The 10,363-nt window shown below is 37.6% G+C and overlaps 1 protein-coding gene across 2 annotated transcripts in view; it reads left to right on the top strand.

Annotated features, from left to right (window-relative positions):
• Positions 1-1,854: 1,854 nt before the first annotated feature.
• The window catches only part of LOC145668649 (uncharacterized), a 124,596-nt gene continuing 116,087 nt past the window's right edge, over positions 1,855-10,363 (top strand). Inside the window, exon 1 of one of the 2 annotated variants that reach the window (XM_081736705.1) lies at positions 1,855-2,214. The gene's annotated coding sequence lies outside the window, so the exon portion shown is untranslated. Of the gene's footprint in view, positions 2,219-10,363 lie in introns of both variants that reach the window. The other variant, XM_081736706.1, reaches the window with a different exon arrangement.

The raw sequence follows: 10,363 nt of genomic DNA, 5'->3' as shown, positions 1-10,363 counted from the left end.
TTTATATCACATATGGAGAGAAATAAGTTTGTTTCATCTTGGTGTTATTATACAACAACCGGGTTATGCTGGAAGCGGTCACATAAGCTTAAAGCGAAATCAAATCGCTTTTCGCCTTACATCCGAGAGAAATTGTCCTCCATTTGAACTCGAAACCGGGACTAATTGACAACAAATGCGATATGTCTGCCGACTCACTCACCCAGCAGGACAACCACCTTCGCTTCGTAACAGATCCCGGTTGGCCACCATCTGTTTGGAGTACCATTCAACTTCTTCCTGCTGAAACAACCACCGAGAAACCCGGATTTCAATCTCATTGTGCATCTCAGAGACTTATGCTATGGACATTCCCGGTAGTATGTGAAACGAGTGGAAATTCAACTCAAAAGTTGTAATTTCAAAAGTAATAATAAGAAATGAAATATATTTTTCTTCTTTCTTTGTCAGTAACGCATTAAGATGTTTGAATTGTGGAATTATCCAAAGAGCAATTTGTCAGCGGAGCGATTTGTCACAAATCACTCATTGCGATCACAATTGTCCATTGTTAAGTTATGAGCAAATTTAGGGATCTTTTGTCAGATCTAGCTCGAAATAGTTACAAATTTCATACGAATTTTAATTACAATAGAATCACAATCGGATCTCCTATAATGCATTAACAGTTTCAAAAAAGCATTGAAACTGGAATGAAATCGTCTGAAAGATCATCAAAACCTACAATAAAACAACTTTTACACATACATAAGAAGAAACACACAAACTATATTTCCTTTAACGTACCGATTAGCAGTACCATTTGACAATATCAGATATTTGGAAACAAACTGCAAACTAAAAGTTACTTTTGAACAGCACTCACCTTTAAACAAAATTAATAACAGGTGTAGCTTTTTGTGTTTCTCTCATCTCAAATATAGTCACTATACAACCTGTGGGGGCATTAATATTCTCAAAATGGAACGGAAAAGTAACTGTACAATTGTCGAAACATTTTTTCCGAAAGCAAATAGTCCTATTACAAATTAGTTATGGGAAAACTAATTGTATTGCTCAGCCCTTCACATAGTAGGGGATTTTTTTTTTCGAAAAATTTCCCTCCAGTTTTATCTCCAAGCTTTTTTAATAGTCCACCGTTTTAGGCAAAACGAGGATTAGGCCAAACGAGTATCCTTATTTCGCCTAAAATGGCGGACATAAAGCTTATCTTTTATCTGTCATAAAAGTGTCAGATAATTGGTTAGGCGAAACGAGGATTAGGCCAAACGATGCAAGATCAATCTTTTTAGGCAACATACCCTCACTGTATTTCAACATTTAAATAGCCTGTATGTCGAGTCAAAATCGTAATAAAACATACCGCCTCTGTTTTTTTTTTTTTTTTTTCTTTTACTTCGAACACTGGAAAGAATAGTACATGCGTGGCGAGAAAGGTAAATTTCGGAGGATAATCTTAAATTTGAAGGAATTACGTCCAAGTCCTTGCGGACATTGGCATTTCTAAAGCCAATGTTGTGGATTTGTATATGAGACAAAAGTATACAGTATGCAAAGATTTCGCTTTAGTTCATTAAGTAGTTCGTAAGGGATTTGTAGATCCTTCTGTGAAATTTCTATGCCACATTTTGCGCCTTGACTTTCCTTACCTAGCGGACACCCCTGAGTATTGTATCCAGTTAATCTTTAATCTCGCACTATTTCCTGTGAAATTGATGACGTAAGACAGTATGTGAGTGAAGATGGAGGGAAAACAAATATTATCATATTTATTTTCCTAAGTGACGGGCGAGAGGGGGGGGGGAAATAATCTATTCTCTCAGTTTCACACTCCCATACGTATGTAATATTAGTAAACCCTTATCCTCCCGACAAATGCAGAGCGAAGCACTCCGAGTAACAGATATCTGAGATCACGTGTGGTGTGGCAGTGTTTGTATGAAAATTGTGCAAGGCTACGTATCTGAACCGTCTGTCCAGAGCGGAATAAGAAGAGCGCAAGGACGATCGCATGTATTGCCTTTGCTTACGTTTATGCATATTCCGTCAACGTTGAAAGGCTTCCTTTGTGCGTAGGTGCAAAATTCTGTGGCTAGACGGGGAAATCCCGAATGATCTAAAATATTGTGCGTGTTTCCGTTTGATCTTGAGTGTGGAAAGGCTTATTCTATTTTTATAACGTGGATTGAAAGACTCATTTTTATCGCTGTTTGTGTAAGTATGTGTGTTTTTCCTCTTCATTTTTAAAGTAGACTCTATGTATTTTAAAAATAATGAATGTTTTATGCTCTCTTTGCTATGATGCGAACTGAGCGAAACAACTTGTTATTCGCCATTTTATTTTATTTATTTCCTTCTCGATATGAGAGGTCGCAGTGACTCAGTAGTAAAGCGATCACCTCTGGTGCCTGGAGTTCGTGGTTCGATCCCATCTCGCGCCAAGTGAGCTTTGTGGTGGATAAACATCGTGTGTGGGGGTTTCTCGGAGTTCTCCCGTCTCCTCCCACTTTCTTCATTCCGCCATTTTCTTCAGTTCTTATTATGACCGTCTCCTTTAGCCTAGCCGCCATATGCGAGGGCCGTAAAACTTAAAAGATTTCGTTTCATTTCTTCTCGAGATAAATACCGGTAAATGTCTACAAGTAGCCTAAGCAGCGCTGTAACAATTAAGAGTTCAAGCAGTGTAATGCAGCGGGGCTCTCGGATAAATGCATTCTCATGAAAACGATTAACGCAGATCACAGGGTACAATAGGTAGGCCTATAGTGCAGGGGCACATGTTGTAGTAATATCCAAGTCCGTGTAATTTTAAATGAAAGAAGTGTATGATTAATGAGAATGTATTGGCCATCAAGTATTTAATTATGTACTTCTGGGTATTTAACATAAATTTGTGTCAGATGGCTGTAATGACGACGTCGTAAATTCAAGATGGCCACCCTGAACAACACATCGTCAATTACTCGTATATATTTTTTTTCCAAAGCGATTTCTTTTTTAGAAAAAAATTCTTGTTCAGCATATAAAAGGGAACAAAATTAATCAACTAGCATTCTCTTTCAACCGGCTTATATATATATATATATATATATATATATATATATATATATATATATATATATATATATATATATATATATATATATTGGGTGTTCTAAAAATGGCGCCCACGGACCACAGGGAATTATTCAACAAGTCAAAATAAAGCAAAAATTATATACATTATCTGAACACCCGAATTGCACTATGTAGTAACGTCGCAGCTAAAGAACCATAGAGAAGATCTACCAATCCATAAAAAAAAGTTTCGTCGATTCTTTCCAGATGATAGTTAAAGTCGATAGACGCCGATACTAGCATCACTTATGAGTGTAGCAATGGAAGTAACTGATAGATTTGTAGGGCAATGCCAATGGTTCCATGTTAATCTGCGACGTTGCCACATAGCAATGGCGCCGACATTTCAAAATTTATGTGGGTGCACATCAATAGCGGGACGTGTTATATGTTTTCAGGGGAGTCTCGATATTTTTTGATTGATCTCCTTTCAGTTAAAATATTTTATGAACACTCTAAATAAGGGTTGTGCTCGAATCTAGTCACAATATACTTTCATTTTTTATTGTGGGAACTGCCTTTGACTAGGCCAGATAAGTAAGGAAGGGGGGAGTGTGTTGCTTGGTTGCCTTTGCACTAACACATTTGAAACAAATAGCCTAATTATATTTTAGAAATTAGAAATTTTAACCTCCATCTCAATGGTTTAATTGCTTATTATTTATTTGATAATGACAAGTGAGAAATATTTATTTTATTTTGTTTCTATCAAACTAAAAATCTGAGTGCGATGCATCCCCAAGATTACTTTGTGTGGGTGCTGGAGCCCCAGAGCACCCACGTAGTCGGCGCGTATGCCACATAGTGAAATTTTGATTCCTCATAGTGGCTGAAGGAGGCCTCGGAGGTTATTCCATCATAATAACATTTTCACTTTATTTTGAACTGTAGAATGGTGCTCTGTGGTTCGCGGGCGCATTTGTAGAACAGCCGGATAGGTATATAGGCCCTATATATATATATATATGGGTATATCCGATAAATATAGATGTATGTATGTACAGTATGTGGATGTGGATGTTCCAGCATAATTCTGGAGTAGTTTCAACCAAACTTGGTAAGCATACGATTTACAACCTGGAAAAGACTATGAGGGTAAGACCATCCCTAACACACCAGAGGCGGCGAGTGTGGAAGAGATGACATAACTATGAACTAAAATAACCAATGATATTATTGTCGATTCTATAGTTTTCTTGTTCGCTGAGGTGAATCGTGACACCCCCGAAATTGTTAAAGTCCAAAGTCATCCCCATCAGCACCCCTAGGAGGAAAAAGTTATATGTAAAATGGTTAAAAACAAATGATATTAGTGTTATTGAATCAATAGTTTTCGGCGTTGCTAAGTTATTTGGTGATAATTGCGATGCCGGACAGCGGTGGCTCAGTGGTAGAGCGTTCATCTCTGGTGCCTAGAGTCCTTGATTTGATCCCAGCTCGCGCCAAGTGAGCTTTGTGGTGAACAAACACCGTGTGCGTGGGTTTTCTAGGGTTGTCCCATTTCCTCCCACTTTCTTCAGTCCACCATTTCATTCATTTCTCATTATTACCGTCTCCTTTAGCCTAGCCGGCGTATGCGTGGGACGTAAAGCTTACAGATTTCAATTCCTTTGATAACCCGATGACGTTGAAGTCTAACTACTTTTTTTTACTTTAACATTTTTTTTTACTTTAAATCTTATACTTTTGAAATAACGACATATCCGTGTTTTTGTTTTTTTACCTATCCCACCATTTCAGATTCATACGAGTCTCCATAGACTTTGCAATGAACATTGTGTTAATATTTTGACCCACCACAATTTTGTACAGGCTTATCGTAGAGAGTTGAGACTTGATTTGTCTTCTTTCATTTAACACCAATACGATGTGCAAGTTGGCCCCCCTTTCCATTTAAAAATTTTGAGTTGGACTCCGTCTGGGACCCTGCGGGGAACCCTGGGACAATTTATTGTATTTTGATACGTTGTACTTTTGATATGATGAAAGACATGATTTTCTGTTCTCATATCTGTCTCACCGTTTCAGATTTTTCGGGGCTGCAACGGACTCTATGGACACGCTTAAAGAGTTTAATAAAAATGAGTAAAGTGCTACCCCCAAGCGGAATGCATGAGACCTCCCCAATTTTGGTAACTGATTTTGATCTTACCTTGACCCAAGCTTTCAGGAATTATATACATTACCCCCATTTTCTGGGTTCAGATTCAAGTACATCATGGATAAGTGCAGCCCACAATAGGGATTATATCCCCTACAGCACCCATAAGGGGTGCGGGAAGAGGGTAACGTAAAAATTGTTTTAATAAAATGATCGATATTAGTATCGAACCCATAGTTTTCCAGGTAGCTGAGATGAATAGTGACACTCTTATAGCAATTTAGATCCAAGTTCATACAAACAGAAAAGCATAAGGTTACGAGGGGCTACCTTTCACACTTGACGTTCGACTATAGTAGACCGCGGTTGGCATGTTTGCAATAGTAGTCTACTTAAAAATGGATTAGTTTCCATAAAATTAAAAAAAATATATATGTATATTTCTTTTCCTGTGTGCTAAATAGCTGTTACATAACTGGTCTTTTTAGTCATTAGTAGAAAAATAAATAATTAAATATCTGACGTTCATATTAGCTTTCGTCGTACGACGGTCCTTTAATAAAAGACATAATCAAGAAGAGAAGGACGTCAGTATCAGAAACACATTGTGTTATGTGTAGGTTCCCGTCAAATATAGTCTCGATGTTAAATGTGATGCTATGTTAAGTCAAGCAACCCATACGGCTAGTAAGTAAATATTTATACGTACAAAATTTCACTCAACAATACCAATTGGTGATAGTGGTCAGATTGATGGTACCATCTCCTTTTATTTTGTACTCAATAGTCTTTGCCTAATGGAACTGCACTGAAGCGAAAGTAAGTTGATGCCTCACAAGCTCGGTGTTCCGTGATTAATTATCATAAGCATAAAGTACGGAAACGGAGCGTAATAACGTTTTAAAAGGGACAAAAAGGTGATGACACTGAGAAAAGGTAGCCTACATAAAATGGAAAAAGGTTCAGCCAAATTACTGTGAAGACTCTTTAGCTTTGCAAGACAAGAAAATTTTGACATTTAAATAGGAATAATAATAGTGATAATAAGATGCAGCACCTAAAATCCCTAACTCTGGCAATTTTAATGCATATTTACATCCCAAGTCAGCAGATAGACTATATGTCCAATAAGGCTACAGTTTAAAGTGGGATTAGGAGCCGCGGTGGTTTAGTGGTAGAGCGTTCACCTCTGGTGCATGGGGTTCCTGATTCGATCAGCCAGCTCGCGCCAAGTGAACTTTGTGGTGGACAAACACCGTGTGCGTGAGTTTTCTCGGGGTTCTCCCACTTTCTTCATTCCACCATTTCATTTATTTCTCATCATCACCGTCTTCTGTAGCCTACCCGGCATAACAATGGGACGTAAAACTCAAAGATTTCATTTAATTTCATGTTTCTAAAGCAGGATCTGGAACACTGTGCCCTGAGAACCTCTCCTGGAATTCTTTGCACCAAAAGCACACCCTCGAGTCACTAGACTAGGTAGGAGGGATGACTAGGACTTCCAGACGTGCCGGTTTAGCCGACACATTCTTGGATTTACATCATCTATCCCCGTCCAAGAAAAAATGTTCAAAATTTCAAATGTCCCGGTTTTTCTCCAAAACGTATCATTCTTGCGATATTTTTTTCTAAATATCGCTTTTATTAGTCACTGTTGGTGAGTGTTGGCCTACTATTCAATTTGATTCACAGCCAAAACCAAGTGCATAACTACAACTATACCGTAGATGGGCACACTCGTGAGGTTGAGTGGTTTGAGGTGGCGTGAAGTTGAGGGATACTGAGGGACTGGTATGGTGAGAAAGTCATGAGGGTGATGGCGAGTAAGATTGAAGGCAAGTTTGTGATAAGAGGTTGAGTGAGGTTTGTAGAAAGTGCCTATCTATGAAGTGTCTATCTATGTACTGTAAACTTTCATACAATGTCTCGGCTTTTACTCTGAAATCTGGAATCCCTGGGAATGAGCCAAAAATAAGTCACATTCTCTTGAGTTCCTCTGTGATTATATGGTTAGCATATGCGCCTCAAGCACGAGAGACTCGGGTTCAATTCCTGGTGACAGGTCAAGTTTGCATTTGCCTTTATAACTCAATTTATAGTTATCTGTTACATACAGGAACGATAAGCAATGGTGTATATGTATACCAAATACTGACGCCTACACATAGGGTTGCCAGACGTCCCGATTTTCCGGAACAGTCCCGGTCTTCAATGAAAGAATTAACTGTCCCGAAAAAGGCTTTCGGGACGCCTGTTTATCCCGGTTTACGTTCTTGAGATTGCAAAAATTAATCTGAAAGAACTAGTACGTCTCACCTAAAAACGAAAGGGTTTCGGAAGGTTTGTGTAGCTAATTCATTGTACTGAACAAACATGGAGTGAAAATCACATAAATTCTTTCATCTTATAGGTTGTTTAGCTTTCAGAGGAAGAAAGAAAAAAAAAGGATATAAAAAGTATTCAAGAGGGGACGTATGTTATGGTAATAATTTCTAATTTCTTGTTTATCACTTTCGATGGAAAAGGTTTTTTTTTTTTTTTTTATGGCTTTCACTACTAGTTATTTTATACTTCAGTCAGCAGCGCAGAACTTCTTAATTCTTGAAATTTTAATCGACAATGGCGGATCTGTTCTCAGTCGCTGAATGTTAACCGCATTTAAACTGTCTATTTCGTTCTGTCTGCCGTCTTCTGACGAACAATTTTGCAATCAACGTCCAGTCCAGTGGGTGTGGAGTGAAGTCGAATTTTCAGTAATTTTCAGGTTAAAATTCCGTATCAACTTAGTCTAGCACAAGAAGTAGCAGTTAAACACATAAAGATATGTCTCTTGTTTAATATTGATACTGGATTTTTTTTCTGCCAAACTTTTGGAGAACCTGCGTAAGTCTTTAAAGAGATTTATTTTTTGTTTATCGTTCGTAATTTAGCTTAAATATATATATGCTAAATTTGTATTTCTTTTGATTTATAGTCTTTCTGACTCAGGTGATGACGCAACAAAGAAAAAAAGTTTTCTCTTCAATCCTAAATGGGAGAGTATGTCGTAATTTACGCAATATTTAGAACCTGTTAAACAGAACAAATTGGAGTTCGGAATCAGGAATACCAGCCAGCTCTTCTTATGTTACATTTTAACATTCTTTATACATCCCTTGTGGTGCTTCATTTGTGTTAAATGTGTGTAGAATGAACTGGAAAATTGTGATTAGTAACCCGGGAAAGGCAGATAATAAATTGATTCTGAGTAGGAACTTGACCCTACATATAGACTGAGATTAGTGTCCTGGTTTTTCATTTACTAAATCTGGCAACCCGACATATACATCAAGGGCATCATTTAGGTGGCCAGGAGGGGACAATCCCCCCCCCCAAGAGTTTGAGCAATATATATACTTTAATAGATTGTCTACTAATATACTAGTACAAAACGTGAAAGTCTTATATCGGTGGTGCTCTTGCCCCCCTCAAGCGAAGTCTGAATCGATGCCCCTGATATACATGTCAAGTTTTATCGCCAAAATAAGACGATACGAGTTTTTTCATGAGGTACAATATGAGACAGAAATCTTCCAATAGAAACAAATACACTTTCCGAGACGAGACATGATTTTCACGACACATTTTCGAAACAAGGCAGCATCAATTGTTTACTCATAAGCAACTTTAATCATTGTGAGGCTATCAGTTTTTAATCCAAGCTTCGTACATATTCAGCATATCTATCAGACGATGATATTTTTAATCCAGTATTTGTCATAGTTTTCTTCAAAGTCTATTTTCTTTATCTATCAGCTATAACTTTTGTGATTAATTTTCACATATTTTTCTCTACCTCTTAACTTTCTTCAGGAAATCTGTTTTAGATACGATACAATTATCAATCGATGGCCTGGCGTAGGTGCATAAAATGAAAGCTGTAACATGAGCTTGCCGTGTGGTACAGAAGTGTGGCTAAAGTCGTTTCTTTCGTGCACAAACTGACGTGAATATGTGCAAAGACGTGGCCACACCGCAGCTTTCTCACTTATTAACAAAGTTTAAGAGGACTCGGGAGCGCCGCTTTCAAAATCCTATAAACGCTGCTCCTTAGCATAGTAATCTGCACATATACGTTTGAAGTTATACAGACAGTGCTGCATTTCCCATTAGGCCAACTACGCCCGTGCCTAGTGCGCAAAATTTTTGAACGTCATAAAATTTAAAATTTAAATAATACTTTTTTTTTCGTGTGAAATAGTTATAAAATCAAGAGCAAATAGAGGATTTTTACATTTGATAGAAGCGCCGTGCACTTTGAATCTATGGAGTAATAAATACGAAACAAGAAACTTACATTTAGATTCACTTAGAAGCGCTCCGAATGTACGCAGTAACGATACATCCTTATCTTTCTCTGCCAGACTGGTCTTCTCGACGCTTCAATATACCGATATGGACTCGCCAAGTTAGGGATGAAAGGATGGTGAAACATGTAATTATTGGGGGCCACCGACAGCAAAAATGTCTAGGGGCGCCGAGCTCCTAAATGCGGCACTGTATACAGACATGTAAATTTTACAGTATTAACATTTATTATGTTATTTCTCCCATTGAACATTTAACTCCATTCTGCACATCTCATTTATGATTATTATTCAGATATAGATGCTCTCCCCACGGATCTAGTTGCGGGAGTCAATTATTATGTAAACCTAGTTAATGCTGTCCAAGAATCATATCACTTATTAACCTAAAACTGACATACCTTCCCATAATGCTCTTCATTATAACACAAGCAGGGTGATATTACATACTATAGTTAATGAGATATACCCTAAAATATCATTAACTCCGAAATTTTTAATTTCCGTTTTTGACTAAAATATTGTCCAAATATAAGACACACATATTAGTCCATAGGTCACATAGAATTGAACAAAATAAAATACTTGAGCATAAATTCTCATGTGTAGTTTTCGAGATAACGCGGAAAAACGAGCTTTTGTGGTTTTAAAAACTGTCCTTCATTGCCAATAAATAATCAATAGTTTCTTTTTTATTGTGTTGGAAGAAATTTATTTATACGAACAGGGCCGTGCCGTGAAAATCAGCGCCCAGGGCGAGAGTATACGACGGCGCCCCCCATACATATATTCCAAG

Source organism: Thermobia domestica, chromosome 13 (genome assembly GCF_964235325.1).
Source record: "Thermobia domestica chromosome 13, izTheDome1.hap1.1, whole genome shotgun sequence".
Classification (NCBI taxonomy): Eukaryota; Metazoa; Arthropoda; class Insecta; order Zygentoma; family Lepismatidae; genus Thermobia; species Thermobia domestica.
Note: the sequence above shows the minus strand (reverse complement) of the source record. Positions and strands in the feature narration are given on the sequence as shown.